This window comes from Anopheles merus, chromosome 2L (genome assembly GCF_017562075.2).
Source record: "Anopheles merus strain MAF chromosome 2L, AmerM5.1, whole genome shotgun sequence".
Classification (NCBI taxonomy): domain Eukaryota; kingdom Metazoa; phylum Arthropoda; class Insecta; order Diptera; family Culicidae; genus Anopheles; species Anopheles merus.
Genome location: NC_054083.1, coordinates 43,959,939 through 43,978,268, shown reverse-complemented (window position 1 = coordinate 43,978,268; position 18,330 = coordinate 43,959,939). Strand labels below are relative to the sequence as shown.

At 47.3% G+C, this 18,330-nt stretch overlaps 1 protein-coding gene across 12 annotated transcripts in view; it reads right to left on the bottom strand.

Moving 5' to 3' along the window:
* Positions 1-18,330, bottom strand: part of LOC121593758 (potassium voltage-gated channel protein Shab) — a 102,884-nt gene that overhangs the window by 49,930 nt on the left and 34,624 nt on the right. The window lies entirely within an intron of this gene.

Genomic DNA, 18,330 nt, shown 5'->3' with positions numbered 1-18,330 from the left:
GGTCCCTTGATCGATGTGTGTGTATGTGTGTTTGGTTCTAGTGTGTCTCGTCAAAATTCAATAAAGAACGATTTTACCAGTCGGATGGCAATGTATATAGTTTGTCGAGTGTGCATCGAGTGTCCTTAACAGACAGATTGAACGTAAAGTATTACAATCCCCGGCCCCCGGCACGCATCATAACTACACTGCCGGAAACACAAGTGCAGCAGCCTGCTACTGTGGGGTTCAACCTACAGCAAGCATGCCTTGGGAGTGCTTGGGACCCTTTTATCGAGCGGTTGTTCCCAATTGCATAAGAGCTTCGGTAAAGTTTTAATGAAAACGTCTCGACAATAAGGTGCACGTTCTACCTCCCCTGCCCCGGGCAGTACACAGGGGAGAGTGACGCAACGGGCTTACCAGGATCGTGCAGGATCTCGCCTCATTGTCCTCTTCCACGTGTTTCTTCACACGCCGGGCACTTTCCTTGTCAAAAGTTTATTGGTTCGTCATTCGACTGCGCATGTTTTGCTGCTCGTTGGAGAGTTGGTTGGAGGGGAATCGAGGGACGTGTAATGTTGGGTCTCTGGCAGCCGAGTAACGTAAGCTTGCCGTTTTCCTTCCTGGTGTGGTGCGGTTTGAAAGGTTTGCGCCCGCGTTGCTGGGAAGGATTTCTGATGAGCAGCGAACCCCTTTTTTATTGCGAGGGGGCTCTTTCTCTGGCGAAGTGGGTTAGAAGAATGAAACTAGCATCGGTGGTGCTTGGGAACAGGGATCAATCTAACGCTTGGAGAAAACGGGGCTCTGTTCGGCGAACCGAATCGATTTAATTTGCAGTCGTGCGTTGGATCGGACTGCGCGTTTCCGTAATTCCTAGTGCCTAGGGTTGATTGTACGGTTTTTTCGGTACGGCGAATAGGGAAACCGTTCTGGAAAACCGATTTTTGGAGCGTGATTGGTTCTGGCATTTCAGAATTTCCTAATCGTCACTCGATTCACAAAGTGCTGGAGCACCGTAACAAGCTTCAATCAAAACGCAACGATCATTTTAATAAGCAGGCGACGAACGTTTTTGTTATTACTGTTTTACGCTCAGAGAGCTTTCCAAATGTTGCTTTTATTTGCTCATCCTGAGCAAGCTCACATTTAGTACTACACAGCGTTTTAGCGTTACATTTGCCTAGCAGTTCCCGTGGCTTCGGTGTATGTGCCTGATCTTGTGCAACACAGGCCATGAGTTCGAATCTGTTATGGAACTAATCTTAAGCCACTGTGTTTGTCCAATAACATATTTTTATATCGCACACAGAAACATTTCGGCAGTGATAACTTATCCCAAAATAAGCCAGAAGAAAACTAATAAAAGGTGCTTTGGGGGCCTAACAAACTAATATAATACACTCTTCTTCGTGCTTCAAGCCCCGAAAGGTTATGGTGCCAAATGGCACCGCTGCTACACACATCCATCCGGTCGATTTTCCTCCCCGCAGTAGTAGCTGGTTCCACGAAACATATTTATTAAAGAGCAAAAACTCAATCTCGTTTATAAGAAATGTGCCATTCAACTCCAAACACACACACACACAGCCGGTACCAGAAATAGCCGAACGTACGCGCGTGTGTGTGTGTGCCTATCAACGTCACTAACCACCACCCGAGCACTTGTGTCGTTTGCAGCCTAAGACTGATAGCCTTTAATATAGATCCCCAGCAACAGAAGAAGCAAGCAACCACCACATTGCACGTTTGCAGCATACACAACAACAAAAAAAAAACAAGACAAACGTTATGCGCAGCCAATACAAGCAAAGGCAGAGTGTCCTTTTTGCCAACCACCACACCGAAACACACCAACGCGTTTCATCACCCGGGCACGGGTGGCGTAGTCAGCGAGCGCGCGTTGGTGCGCGCTCAGCTGTGCGTGTGAAGCTAGAAACAGCCGAGAGCAACCGAGGCACAGGGAAGCAAATGATATCCATTTTCATTCACCACTGACAGGTTTAATTTTTCATCATTCGTCTATCTTTCACACGCGCCACGCCAACAACGGAGCGGAGACACGCTGCCGCCGTACGGTGGTTGTTTGCTTGTTTTGGACAGCTTCCCCTTTCACTGTGCGTAGCGCCAACAAAGCACACACACACACACACTGAAACACGGACAGCCCTTTAACCGATGTATGTTTCGCTGTCATAATGGGCAGCTTGAAGCGGAAAGGGATGTCCTTTTGCACAGGTTGTCACACGCTTGGTTGTGTTTTGCGCCGTTGCGTTCGTTTAAAGCGAGCAGGCCCGGCTATTAGACGCCCGCTGAGAAAGGCCATGCGGCTGCCAGTGTGGTTTGAACATACAGAACAAAAATTGAGTCCTATCGATGGCTTGAGCATGTGTGTGAAGAGGGTAGAAAGAAAGAAGCGAACTGATCGATTCAATTATCGAGCGAAGAAAAGGGGCTCTTTTATTTCTAAGCATCGTTTTAATGACATTTAAAAACGATCCACTGCAATCCTTCTGCAGGCCATGCTTTTAAAACGCGCAAGATAATTTATAATGCAAACCTAATTAAAAGCCAGTGTCCCGGACCTGCCCTGCGCGCTGTGTGTGCCAGTGCACTTCTGTGCCAGTGTGATGTACTGTAATTCCAATTTACAAAATAATTAACCTTCCACACCCCCCCGGGGCGGCCCCCCCTTTTCCTTACCGACCGGCTTGAGTAATTTCGATTATCGATTGGCTTTTTGCGTGAGATAAACAATACCACACCGTGTATGTGTGTGTGTGTCTGTGTGTGTGAAACGATAATGTCGCTCAAAGCGTTAGGCAATGTCGTACGGGGCCCCGGGGCTTACACTCTATCGCTTGCTCGTGCTCTTACGAATCTCTCCCATCCCCCCCCCCCCTTTGCCCACAAATGTCCAAGGACCTCAAAACAGGTCGTCGTTTTCACCGTACCCCTACTTTCCCCTTCATAGCCCCTTTTTGCTCGTGGAATGGTGACCGCTTTCGTAAACTTGTTTCAACCAATTTACCCAACCCCTTTAAGGCTTGTGTGCGGCTTTACTTCACTTCCCCGGCAGCGAAGTTTAATGGGGGAGAAAGGAAGCCGCGGGTGTAGTTTACGATGTACACCTCAACCCCCCCCCCCTCCCGTGTACGGTTGCGTGCGAAGTTGGGCGAGGGCATTTATTGGATGGAAATCGATAAGCTTACCGGAATATACATCCAACCGGTGACCATCATCGTCGTGGCCGCATCAACTGTGGTTCCGTTCGAATGGGGCAACAACAACAACATTCAACATTCATCCAACAACAGGCGCGCGGCAGGAATCAACAGAAAATTACATCTCACGCTCTGTAGCTGTGTGTCTGTGTGTGTTTGTGTGTGCTGGGTAGATGAGACTGTTTCTTTCTCTCTCTATCTCTCGTTCTCTCTCGACGTACACAATTGGACGGCCCGCGGCGCGACTCCCGTGGGAATTGGAGACGCCAGGGCGGCGGCTACCCGTGCGTTTCCATGGAAAATTTCAATCGAACGTGTACCCAAACGCACTCCCCAATTCCTCGGGGGACGGGGCAGGGACAGAATTTAAGTGCTCTCCTCATGACATATGCGGTTAGAAGGGTCTACGGGGGAAACAGAACGGAATCGTTACTCTTTTCACAGTCCGCTTCAAAATTGTGAGTGAATGTTCCCCATTTGCTGTCCGTTCGTTCTGTTGAATATTAAATGATACTTTAAAGTTGTCGGTAAGTTTAAACCTTCCAAACTGTGTGCTAATCCCAGTGCTAGTAATGTAATGGCAAACCACACGACAACGCTTATCAATAAATCCATCCCAAAGTACACACACCAGTGCAGCTGAAAGATGCAAATGTGTTGCTGCGATAAAGCGAACCGTTGCTCCTAGAGTGACACACCACTAAAACTGCTTGATTAGAAAAAGTAATGGTCATAGTTGTTTTTAGGCACCAAATGTACCAAACGCATTAGCTAACGATGCTTGAGACAAACAAAAAAAAAACCCCACTCCGGTAATGCTTATGCAACAGAACCCGGCTGGTGGTGCCCGGGGATGATGAGCTTCAGCAGATAAGGCTATCGGAATGGCTCTTCTCTCGCTGTTGCTTTGTCTCGTTGGCGGCTTCAGTACCCGGGGCTAACGAGCTGTTACATAAAAAGCTGTTGTTTGCAGAGCAGACCGAAACACCGATACAAACGCGTGCCCTACCGGTGCTGCAGGATGGAACCGAAGGGAGAAAGAAAAAAACCAAACTCTGCCTGTAAGAAAGGACAAAAAAACCGCCGCAACGCTGAAGCCGATAAATAAATGGATGCAAGTTATGCTCACTGAACAACCACGAATACATACCGACAGAGAGAGAGAGAGAGAGAGAGTGAGAGAGAGAGAGAGAGAGAGGGAGAGAGCACACACCCTACGGGCAGATAACAACAATCACCGTGGTAAGATCTTGTTCCCGCGGCATCCGCAGGGGTCTGCGAAACCCGTGCAAAGCAAACAATCACACAAACCAGCAGAGAAGCAAAAACCAACTAGCCAAACAACAGCTCCTACTGCTAAAATCGCGTGAACATTGGACAAACAAAAAAAAAAATCTGGACGGCAAAAATGCAAACATCAGAAACCAATTTATCTCACTGGCCGAGGCTGCCAGTCGCTTGCTTTATGTGTGGGCATTATTTAGCTTCGTTCCGATGGAGCAGTGGCGTTCATTGGTCCGGTCTGGAAAAGACACCGGGGGTATAGAAAAGGCTGCTTGGAAGAAATCGTTCCTTTGGAACTACTTTACGGGCTCATTTGTCGGCTAAAAGAACTACAGAAGTGTGTTTGATGCAAATCGAACTCATTTTTCGCCGAAAGACGAGAGCAGAGCGAAGTTAATGTTGTGTTTGGTGCTGATATGGTGAGGCTAAATCGAAATATTGCCAATAAAGGGGAAGATGTGTATCTTAAAAACAGCTGAATGATTTCTATTGATTAAAGTATCGTAGATGTCTTATTGGAAATCAGCAAGCAGTGGAAGAATTCAGGTTTTGTTATTTTATATTGTCTTTTTGCAATAATGACCTCTTTTATTATTATGGCTTCCTCTTGCTCTGTCTCTTCCCATGTATAACGGCTCACGCGCGTCTCATAGCAACCATACTAAGCGCTTGTCATCTATTACGATTCAAATAAGAAAATTGTACCCGTCCGATCAGATACCAGTTGGAACGTTTATGCACTGCACCACAGAGCCGTTTCAACACCAGGCTTGCAAAAAGGGCTATTTAAATTCCTACGTGGTAACACAAAAAAAAACCCTCTACCTACAACAATATCCCTTCTTCTCCATTCTTTTTTAGGATTGTTCCATTACAGCATTCCAGGAAAACCCCGAAACGAATGAGGAGTGAAGGAAAATCACTTTCTCGCAGGCAGAAAAAAAACCACTGCTGCCTTGCGCGTGTTGCTCGTAGCTCATCAATTTTCAAATCGTTTGTACGTGTCAATCGTGAACATGCCTAAAACAATTTGCACATCACCCCCTGATGACTGTACATTTTCATAACTTTCGCTGAGCTGAGGTTATTCGGTGGTGGTTGTTGTTGTGGCGGTTGTGGGTTTCCCTTATTTGTTCAGCGTACTTTTTTTTTCCTAACGTGGACCCTCTTTTTTAGCGTGTTCCTGATTGTGCCCACCAACCCCACCACACACAAACACACACACATTAGCCTCACATTATTTGCACTCCATCTCCTCGGCCGCCGATGGGGCGAAAATGGGCATGTGCGAAAAAGAAACATTCGTTTCGAAATTGCATGTCTTTTTGCAACAAAGCACAACACATCGGGGGAAATGGGGCAGTGTGTGCGAAAGAGGTGCCTTCTAAAATTCACACCACTTTTCCGGGGGGGTCACGTGATACACCACAACGGCTCCGTTCGTGCGCCGGTGTGAACGTATCATGTGAACACGCGGGGTAGCTTAAATGTACACAAAATCATTTTAAATTATGCTCCAACCAGTTGAACCGGTTATGCAACGTAAACCAGTTGATTATGATTATTATTTCATGCCCGTTCGGCCCGTACACACGGCACGAACGGTGTGGCTGAAAAAAAGGACGGCAAACGCCATGCAAAGGGAACCAATTGCGTGTGCAAAGTTTGAACTGGTAGAGAGCTAGCGGGAAACTGAAAAAGTAAAATCCCGAAGACGCAAGCTTCAAAAACTACACTCACAAAAGACACCAACACCAAAGCTCCTCGCGTGTGAATGTAATTGCGCTAATCCATGTGCCGAGGTTGCGTGACCGGCTCGAGCACCGGTGGGGGTCGCATTTGACAGGGAGCGGTAACCAATTTTCAATTGCTTTCGCGTGAAATGCAATTGAACAAATGGCCGTGTTGCATTTTGAGCAACGTTTCAAGCGAATGCACTCAATTAGGACTTTTCTTTTTGAAAGAGACAAGTAATATGGCTTGAAACAGGTTGGATAAGCCATTTATCACGGTCGACGAAAATATTCCATCAACGAGCAGTTCATTCCAGCCAGGTGCCGGCAAAAGAGTAGCTGCTAATCGATGGAAATATACGAGGCAATCATGGTTTAGTGGTAAGCTTTGCTACACAAACAGGTTCGGCCGTTATCTTATCGGGGCTGGTTTAATCGATACACGTCTAATTGGCTGCTTTTGCGCATGAAGAAGAGGGCGGCGATGATTTGTGGTCAATAAAAAACTAATCCCAACATTCAATATACTGTTGATAACACGACATTGGCTACGTGAACAACTACAGTATGTGTATTACGCGATAAGGACCAGACGAATGCACTCCATTCAGACATGTTTGTCCACTCAATGTCCTATCTTTAGCGCTGTACTACATTGTGCTACACACCCGCAAACCAATGTGAAACAAACTGTCCACCCGTGTGTGTTCAACAAGTGATCCCACTCGCTTGCCAATGTTAATTTAAGAACCGGTGGCCAATGTCAGGTTCAAGAAAATGCAACCACGCCCGGTCGAATCAAAAATTGATCGCCATGACTTTGACGCGATCGCACTGGGTCGGCGAAGCCCTTACACTACCAGCTCTCCCCGCCCCGCCCAACACCATATCTTGAAGAAAAACCTTGCTCTATCCGAGACGGCGCCCCGAGGGGTGCCAACCACACGAAAAAACAACCTCGAAACAGCTGGCGGCGTTTCGAACGCGTAAAGCGAGAGTCTGGGGCGAGGGGACTAAATTTATCTCACACCGTTGGCTCTTCTCACAACTCATTAAACCGACGCCAGCTGTGCTTAATCGAAGTGCGTGTGCGTCCTCTCCCCTTCTCGTGTTTCTTTTTAATCGGTGAAAAGACTGCGCGTCCCGGTGCGATGAGCCAACCAACACCCCTGTGTTGGTCTCCATCAGGAAGTTTCCGTCGTTAAAATAAAGTAAAACAGCGCTGGTTGGCCGTTGGCCGACCTCAAACCAACCCCTTTTGTGTCATGGCGTGTCACTGAAACATGAACTAATTCGAACATTTTACACCCCTTAGGGGGCGCGCGGAAGCACGGTACAAACCCTCCTTTCTTCGGACGGATAAATTGTTTTGTTTATCAACACACACTATCTTACGATTGTGCGGAAGAATCGTTCTCAATCTTGGAATCGGTACGGGGCTGGGCCGGGAAAGGAAAGAAGTTTCAAGTTTCGACCGCTGGCGGTAAACCGTGGTATGGCTGGCTGTCTCGCGCATAATCTGTCCTTTCCTGCTGCTGGGATGGGAAGATAAATGGTTATAGAATTTGCTCTCGTCTTGCGGTGTGGGAAAAACAACTTGCGGCAACCCGGGACAGCGGTATGGCGGTATGAAGGTCGGTAAAAAACCATTTGTTTATGCCGAAGCATTAGTTTTAATGAGCTTGTACGCTGGCAAAACGCGTCCGGAGCACTGAGAAGCAGCTTCACCTCCCCAGTGACAGTGGGCGTTTGTTTAATCACAGCTGTGAATGCCAGGTGATACATTTCCAAACTCATGAAATATTGCAAACCGGTGCAACAATTCATTTAAGCCAAAAAGGTGAAATAACGCATTCTACAAAGCTTTGCATTGCAAGAAATCAATGTGTGCTCATTCATCCTCATTGGCCTTGACCGTCCCTTGGCATTCGGCCTTTCCTAAGAAGAAGAAAAAACAACTTTAATTGAATAAGGACAAACAAACAAGCGATCCCGATCCCATTACAAGCGTTCCATACATTTGCCGTGCCTTTCCCATCAGCCCAGCAGCCGACACCAGAAGTCAGCCCCCAAGAAATGGATCCCATCAATACCCGCATCATCATCGCAGCGCTTGCTGGCTAATGCATCATCATCATCATTTCCCACATGCTGCGAGGCGCGTCCGTGGCGTGAGGGTGGTGCCAAGAGACAGTTGTGCGTTACCGTGCCGTCCTTCGCCGACGCGGAGCAGATGACGGAGCTGGGCAAATATTTGCAACCAGATTGAATTTTGAATCATCCACTTTGAAACAAAATCCGCCACCAACCCCAAGGAAGCGAGGGAAAAGTAGCTCGCAGCAAGGGGGAGAAGGGGCAGTAGAACATGTGCTTCACATGGCGACTGGAGACACACACACACACACGCCGGAGAATGCGGGTGGATTTATTTATAAAACCTCACTTCAACATCCGCATCAATCAAACGCTGCAGCCGACGTCCTCTTCGTCATCGACGCTGGCAACAAACGCAGTGGCCCCACCTTCCGTCCTCTACTGGGTTAGCGTGATCTCTGATCTTCTCGTGAGTGAGAATCGCTTATCGGATGTTGTGCACGAATGACCCAGCTCTGGGCGGGGAGGAGGCGACCGGGAGATTCTACGCATTACAGATGTATATGGGGTGTCCCCACGTAGACACACAGCTAACTGCGACATGGCTGAGGCACGAAAGAAGCAACAACAACAAAGCCGTCGCTCGTGACATCACCTCACAGAAGGGAGCCGGGCAATATTTGCTTTTGACGACGTCAACAGTGTGTGTGTGTGTGTCAAACTTTCACCTCCCGCTTGGTCTTTTGCCCCCTTCTGCGAGTGTCACATTCGAAGTGACGTGTTGCCAGCATGCGTGTGTGTGAGTGCGATGGAGTGAGATTTGTATTTATACCTGTGTTTTTTTTGGTCCCAGAAGATTACAACCCCCCCTTCTTCTGCAGATGGTAACGTGTGACACAGTGCAATAAACCACCTTGTTGCTCATTCACCAAGAGAGAGAGAGAGAGAGAGAGAGAGAGAGAGAGAGAGAGAGAGAGAGAGAGAGAGAGCGAGCGAAAGAGCAGTGCAGAGGCCGCACAGACCAAAGTCGCCCATGTACCGTCCTTGACACACACGGGCCCCAATGATCGTATACCATTCGAAACGATCGCGAGTAACCTTCTTCTACGACCGAGACACACAGGTTCTTAATTTACTTGTAGTTTTTGCTAATGTGATATCTCCCTCCAAACCCCGCACGTGTGCGCCACCCACCCCTTCCTTCTTGGGTGTTTCCCGAACAACAAGTGGTCCCCCCATGTTTGCCGTACAGCGAGCGACAGGGGAGGAAAAAAGCAGCCAACGAAACGACGGTTGTTTTCTATTTACAAAACTTTATGACAATAATTGCTGCCAACGGCATCCAATGCTCTGATGCGCAGTTTTGCTGAACACATGCTCCCGGTAGCCAGGCAGGCCACCCAATTGGAAGCGGGGGTTTTTTTCCTCAAGTCAGCACACTGGAAGACTGCTTGGGGCGGGTTTGAAAGCGATGGTGAATGGAATATTTATAGCCCGCATGAGTAGTGTTTATAGTTTTACGGCCAGCATGCTGAAATGCTGTGGAAGCTGGTCGGCATTGGAATACTGTCCAGAGGTTCGGCTAAGCCTATTTGGCTGCCCGGTTGCGCTTTGATGTGACGCATCGTGCATCGTCCCAAACGCACCGGCAATAATAACAAACTTCAACCAAACGGATCAAAGGCAAGGTTATTGATTAATTGGTAGCATAGGCAGGGTAAATCGATGCATTATGTGATGTCTCAAACGGAAATAGATCATAATATTGGGGACTTTGTAAGCACATGGAGACGCCTGGTTGCTCTTGCGAGGAGTGGGTCGATCATGGAGACGCATGGTCATGGAGACGCATGGTTATTGATGGGAAAGATTCAAATTCATACATTTTAATAAAACGTTTTTTTTTTCCTCTAACAACACTCGAACTTCAAGGCAATATCTACATCGATTTGAAAATGTTCCTCTCTCTCCGCACCAAGGCAGCTCAAGGTAAACCGGCCGAACAAAAACCGGTTTCGGTTGATTCGATGCAACAAATGGAGCGTGCGTATCAAACTGGCAATGAAATCGAATGAAAACGAACCCGGCCAGGCGTAACACAATGCAGCTACTGCTGTCATCGGATCGTGGTGAGTGTGTTTCAAATCCCTAGAAAACGACTGAATAGCAGAAAAAAGGAAAAACAAAACAACAAACAAAAAAACATACCAATCCTAAAATGAATGTCAGCAGCGTTTGAATAGCTTCGGTGCAGACATTGAACCTACCACCGAACTAAAAATACGCTCGCATTCATCGTCATCGTCGCCGTGGTGGAAACTAAGGCCCGCCCTAAGCGCCAATCGAGTAAATCCGTTCCGTCTCGTTGCAAATGCTCTTGAAAATTGATCACACTTCAAGTGCATTAAAACGTGCTCTCTGTCTCTCTTTCTCTCTCTCTCTCTCTCTCTCTCTCTCTCTCTTTCTCTTTCTCGTTGCTTTTGCTTCTCATGTTTCTTCAATTTCTTTATTCTGGTTATTTGTGTATTTTCACTTTCCCTTTTTGCATTCCCTTCCCAATTTCCCCAGTCCACGGTTCTGGTGCTGCATGTTTTGCAGGATTAGAGTTGAAGGGAAGGAATTTCGTCATAAGCCGCTTTTACATTCAGACCGGGCATTAAGGGCGGACACATTACCGACCGGCACGGGCACAAGAAACCTCCAAGCAAGCGAAGGATTTGCCGAACGAACACTTTAATTCGCTGACACTTGTCGCGTGGTGGTCAGACAGAACAGGTTTGACAGCAAATTGGCCATTAGCCTAAAACCCTCCTGCGTCTACTGTGGCTCATACGCACACACAGATCAAATGCACTACTGCTAATCCTCGTTAGCAAGCGTATGATAAATGGCAGTTGTAAAGGAGCTTAGGTTTCTTTTTCTCTTTCTTTCAATGTAGCAAATTATTATTCATCCATAAAAGCAAAAAAGGGTGTGTGTGTGTGTGTGTGTGTGTGTGTGTGTGTGTGTGTGTGTGTGTGTGTGTGTTTTTATCGTCCATTTTCTGCCACTGAACGGAAGCCAATTATGCGCAAGGGGAAAATTTGATTGAGCTCACGGGGTTGGGGGAAATATCCCATTAACACGTGCTTACAATGCGGGCGTAATTTTCCCTATCGCTCTGCATGAATGACGGCGCCTCCACACACACACACACACACCCATCGAGATACATCTTTGGCTTATCTGCGTGTTCGATTTCGGGCTATCGGGCTGTATCGTAATGGCTGTTGCTTAAATTTATGTTCCTAAACACATCGCCTCACCGGATATGGATGGGGTCGAAATCGGGTTTGGAATAGAAAAAGCACAAAAAACCAAAGCAATAATCTTCCTCCAAAGATTAAACGGGAGCACATCAGTGGTGTGAGCAAACGAAATCGATTATTTTCGCTCCCAAAATTCTCCACGCTCAAAAACGGGATGGCACGTGTGCATACACCAACGCCGTGCGTCGACAAGTGTTTGCGTCTGTTTTTTTTCTCTTCCATTTCATCCGCTTCTAGCTAGCTCTAATGTTTACCCATACAGGATCATCACGTACTTCCTTAATGGATTATATCGTTTCTGGCCTCACTTCATCTTGCCGAGGAAGCGTACGTAGTCCTGCAGGAAATTTGCATCAAGCGCTTCAATGGTCGCATCAACACGGTGAGTGTCGTGGAGCCGCGGGAAAAGGGCTGAATGAGCTGTTTGAACCTTGCGCAAAATATGATCAGTGAACGATTTAAAGTATTTTAAAAAGAGATACAATTTTGTTTCAGTTTTTATAATTTAAAAGACATTATGGTTTAAACATTATGATCCGTTTACTTTCTTTACAACGGTGGCAATACACAATACCAGTCAAATCAACGAACGATCAGCTCTTTCATCATACGAACTTTTCAAAGTGCTCCAATTTTCATCACAACTCTTTATCGATAGGCTCATGCCATCGTTTAAAAAACACCTCCTCAAACTGCAGGCAGTTATCGAACGAGCCACAGCACCCACCCATACAGCAATCCAGGGGAAAAGTGTGTGTGTGTATGTGTGTGTGGCAGCAAAAATCTCATCACCGTTGGACCGCGTGTGCGGTTTCAGGCACGTTCGTGCACAAAGTTCGGAAAAATCGGCCAAAATTAAGGTGGGGCCTTCATTATTATGCCGCACGCATCGCGCCAAGCGGCAGGATAACACGGGCGGGGGGAAGTGAACGAGCAAGTGTGAGTGTGTGCGATGGAAAGTAAACGAATACGGGGGGGAGGAAAAGGATATTATTGTGCGACGAACTTAACGAAACTACTGTGGCGTGCGACTGTGTGGGAGCGGCATGGCAAAACATCATCCAAACACACCCACACATTGACTCGCACATACACACCGGGTTTTTGGCAGAAAACAAAGAGGGAGTACAATTATCCTGGCTCCGCTCCCGTAAGCCTGTATTGGTAATGATGCTTGGCCGTGCTTGGTGAGAACTGAGCGAAGCTTTGAGTGAGATGGAGCTGTGAGTCCGTTTGGGTGAGTCGGTTGGTACTGATGATACTGAGAGATTGTGAGATGAACTTTTTGTGAAACAAAAGAAATCAACCCGGCTTGATTAGAAGACGGTCATCAGTAAGGCGTTACAACTTTTTTTTTCACAGGAAGATATCTTCACCAACATCAAAATTTAAGATGCAAATGCACAAAATTAAGGCTCTCGTGCGGCGAGATGTTGCGGAAAGTCGAATGATCGAAAAATACAACCAAGGGGATGGAGAACATTCGGGAAGTTCCAATGGCGAAGAACTCAACTAGTGTTTTAAACGACTTGTGTGCACTTTCTCTCTTTCTTTTAGCCTACCTTTGTGTGTGTTTATGTCTGTGTGTGCACAATGGTGAGGATGTCTCTCTTCCCAAGAACTGCAAACTCACTCACGCCACACACACACACACAACACCGTGACGACGGCATGAATGTCCTCACGGTAGCAGGTGGTCATGGTTAAGGTGAAGACGAAACATCTCATGGACGAAGGGCAATTCGCTCGGTACAGCAAAAAAAAAACCAACGCACACACGCACAGACACGCGGAAAGGAATGTGCTTTTCGCACACTCATGGTGTCTGTCATTGGGGCGGGTGTAGTGCGGTCCCCAGAGAGGGAGGGGGAGTGTGCAAATAGGGATCACAACATTGCCAAAGCGGTTGCTGTGCAGTGCGCAGAATCCGGCCGAAACCGTACCGCCCTTCCTCAACACACTGCCGAAGCGGGTGGTGGCCGTCGCTTCCCTCCCCCACGCAGCGCCGGCTGTATGACGTCATAGTTGTGACGTTTCGCTGCTTCTCCGTACCGCTGGCGTACACGCAGCTTCTCTCGCAAGGCAGGTCAGAATTTTAATAGAAAAGGAAGAGCGTGTGTGTGAGAGAGAGAGCGCGGAAACGGGGGAAGCAAAACTTGGTTTAATACCCCAGTTTCACCACTGCTCCCTCTCCTCCCTTGCCCTCTTCTAGTCGATTCATCCCTCCATACAAACAGAAATCTGCCAACGAGTGCTACCAGGGCGTGGATCGGCTGCACACGTGCGGAAAGAGAGGGAACTATGATGTGATGTGAGCCGCAGCGGTTTCCTTTTCACGAGGCAGGGAAATGAGAGGGAGGGTTGTGTTGCGTTACCTCGATGACGTCAATGATAATTGTTGCTCTGCGCGACTCTAATCGGCTGGGAGGAAAAGTGGTTATCGGTGCGCGCGCGTGCTCCTGATGAGAACGCATCAAAGGATCGAGATTATCGAGGGCAGGTGCGCATATATAAGGTTTTCGGAGGGGCGTTTGGACGTGGCAGGATGTTCCGGCAGGAGCTTCGAGCTGTTTCGTGAACAGAGACAATATTTTCCATCAAAAGGCTTGACTGAGGCACTGGGGATGGAATTATGCTTTGTTGGCTTCAAGAAGATATTCCCCAAAGAATGACATCACAGGAAACAGCACTTTTACAAGAGTTGGGAAACAAAACTAATACGAATTCAACGAAACAGTTACACCGTACTCCGTCGTGTACCCTTTTTGCGCACAATATACATTCCAGTAGGCTCATGGATATTTTTACATATATTCCCAAGGAACTGTCTAAATGTACGGCACACGTGCGGCAAGGCAAGCACACCGAACGAGGAGCGACAAGTGCGGATGCAAGGGAATTAAATTTGCATATCGACTCCTTTTCGAGGCAGTAAGTAGGCAGCTTGTAGCAGAAAGAAAGGAAAAAAAAGAACATCAAATCACGAGTCCATCACGAGCATCCTGATGGGAAGAAACATCATCTTCACACTTTCTCTCTCGTTGCCGCGACGAGCTGGAAAAGATGATGGGGAATGGGGATATACGTTCTTCCCAGTCCCTTCGCATCGTCTTCATCAGCACAGTCAGCAACGAAACTGATAATTGAGCTCGGGGCAGAGAGTATATGCACTCCCCTTTGCGTTACACGACAGACAACGAGATGTACATCGCCACCCCGTATCGTTGCGGGGGAAAGAAATTTGATACACCTGTAAGGTCCTGGGCGGGAGGCACACAAAATCACAAATGAAGCAAAGTTGTTTCCCCTCATCGCTTTTGCTGTACGGAAAGGTAATCGTAATGATGCTCTGGTGGTAGAGGCTGTATTAGTGGAAGCCATCGAGAAGGTGTTGGAGAGATGATACTCTTTGCTGAGCAGGAGGGAAGCATAACTTTTAGGAGCTTCGTGCTTCATGAGAAGGGAATTCAAATGTGTTTGAGTGTGTTTAAATCTGCAGACAATCATGATAATCAACCGGTGCTGATGGAGTGTGGAGCCTGCGGTTGCTACATGTGTAGTGATGAAACATATCATTGATAGAGAGCATAAATTATTACGCCACATTCTTGGTGCTATTTTGAAACACTTGGAGTGTTTCAAACGCGATGTTATTACAAAATTAGCCAGAGGAATTTAAAAGTCATCAAAATAGCTGCGCAATGCTCGCGCAACATTGTTCGGTCGGGGTAATTAAACAGGCGTGTGGGAAAACTTTACGCACACCGCACATATGCTACACTAGAGGAATGGTGAAGATACAGATTTTTGCACGACATCCTCCCCCTGTAGGAAGTGAAACGTTGCCATGGGGAACTAACCCATTAATTTTAAATCATCACTTGCACCATTCGCCATCATCAGAGGTTCGTCTGTGAGCATGAGGGCAAAATCATAACAACAAGAGGCAAAAGAGAGCAAACCTCCGCGCTCGCAACGCCCGGCCGTGTCTCTTGCTCATGTCACGATTGGATATCATGCCGTGTGACAAACACACATACACATAAAGACACGCTTCCAATGACGTTTTGAGTAAGTGACACTGAAGTGCGAACGCGCGCGCACACTGCGTCATCACACACGTTCGAGAACAAACGAACCTGACGGTGGCCGTGCGATACCGTTTTCCACACGCCCGCATTCCCCGGGGAGGTGCAGATGAGGCAGACAAGAAATAGAGCTTAGATGATTTGAATGGCTATCCGTTTCTTTATGCTCGTTTCGTGTGTTGTTCGCCCTCCCTGACACAACTTCTTTATGGCAGTGCACCGCGACCGGGAGAGGTTGCATTGATGCGTTTCGGGGGGTTTTTTTTGTCGCTGTTCTTCTCTATAACTGACACCGAATAGAACAAACAAGTGACAATATACACAGCCACACGGTCGAGAACGCATTGTGCAATGGACGGCTGCGATTCGGATGCCCCCTAACGGTGACACACATTTTTCGAGCCCAATCAACGTTACGGACAGCGACGTGTCGCGTACACGGGAGTGACATTTTTGCAAATCTTGTAACACACTTCACGGTGTTGTTTAAGTAGAGCAGCAAAGTGTGTGTGTGTGTGTGTCTGGGGGAGGGGAGAATGCAATGAAATGCATCTTGGAGACACGTAACAAGCTTTGACGGACATAATTAAGGCGAAGAGCTGTATTTTTGTTGGGAGTTTACAACATGAACTTAATTTGAAGTGAAAATTAATTAAAAATAATTTCAATCGGAATACACGCAAAAAAAACGAAAACACTTCAGCCAACATCACAGCATACAACTTTAACCGCTTTAAGGAAAATGGCGCACAAAGCGTATACCCAACAGCACAAACAATCCATTGCCTTATTAACCTTTTTGACACTTGCTTACAAATATTAAGGCGGCAATGGTTCTGAAACATAATGCTGACGGCAATGCCGGGCAGGCAAGGCAACCGAAGTGAGTGAAAAGAGCTAAAGCGAAATGAAACGTTAGCGAAAATTGCTCCAACCATTCCCCGGCCGACGCCCCCCCGCACGCGTTAGATGCCAAACTTCACCCAGCTTCTCTCATTTCACCAGCTTCGCCAACGCAATTAACAATAAAAAGCGTCTTCCGAATCCTATCGCTACCCCTCCGTCAAACGCCAGGGAAACAGTGCCACACTGCGGGCTAATGAGCTCTGCCGCTGCTGCTGCTGCTGCTGCTGCCAGCAGTCGTCGGATTAGGAAGGCAAAAGTTGCCACCAAAGGCGACGGTGACGGCCCAGCCAACCACTTGAAAGCATAAAACTTTGCGCGCTATTACCATTTACCATGCAGTAGTGTGCCGCCATGCAGCAACGGGTGGGGGGCAGCCCGTTGGCAGGATAAGCACCATCTTAAGCCACCAGACAGATAACAGGGGATCCTGGGCCCACCCGAGGAGCCGGAGACGATGGCACTTGTGCTGAAGAAAATTAATTTTCAATTACGTGACGATGCCCATCATCATCGTCAAGCGTGGCATCAGCCCGCACCGCACCCGAGAATAAACGCTGGTGGCACTTGTGCTCTCGGGTGGCCCGGCGCTCTGTCAATGAGCTGCAATGGAAGAACGATGGGAGCGGACACACCTGCCCGTGGCGGTGAGGTGTGAAGTGCTTGTGTGTGTGTGTGTTTTTTTAACGAGAGAAATTGAAAGTGAGCTCTATCTTCTTTAGTTGATCATAATAAATGTCCCCTCCGTGTGCCTTAATCGGTGTGCCTCAATCATAGCTGGATGGCCACAGCCTGCCGCAGAGCAGAGCCTGCAGGTGAGCAACACGGCGTGCTAACGGGCGGATGTCTAGGGCGCTTCTTAGTTGTTCCCTTTTGACCCGGGCCACCTTTCTTGAGGCCTTGCTAGTCCGTAACGTCATCAACTCGCACTTCATTTACATACCAACGAGCCACATGGTCGAACAGCCGACCGTATATCCCACGGTCACCTCTGCACACACGCTGCGGATGATGGTTTGTGTGCAGGAAAAGGCACCACAGTCCCATCCTTCAACAGCTGGGCGGCGTTACACGGAGGAGGCAAAAATTTAAATTGTTGATTAAAATCTCGGATGCTGCCCGGCGCTGCCGAGAACGTGCAGGAAGTTTAGGTGTGAGTGGTCTCCTGTTGTATGCTTTGGAAGAGTAAGTTGCGAGCACGTATGGAGCAGGCAGTTCACGGCGCAGTATCGTCCACAAGTGTTGGTGCAGATTAAAAGGCCATATTTAGTCGAGAGATACGCTTTATTTGGGGTGAATAATTAATTAACTATATTCTGCAAACATTGATAATATGGTGATTCTACAGAGTTTTTGTTGATTCAAATCTGGAAGTCTTTTCTGGAGAATGAGATGGACATATTGTTACGATGTTTTTTTAACCTTGTCTCATACTTTGGAAAGATAGATGGCAACTATCAGAGATACGTATGTAGTAGTAAGTTTATCAATAATCTGATATGACATAATGGCCTATTACGGCATGTTTTGCAACTAATTACGAAAACATAACCAAGGTTTTGAAGATTCGGCATAGCCTAGCAAGATAGAATGCCAATTTCAGAAGAAATTTTGGCCACTAAAAGATCTATATTCAGAAAGAGTATTGATCTATCTTATCTGTTTTGGAAATTAGCTGTTTAGAAGAGTTTATTCCTTTACTTTAGGATGAAACGCT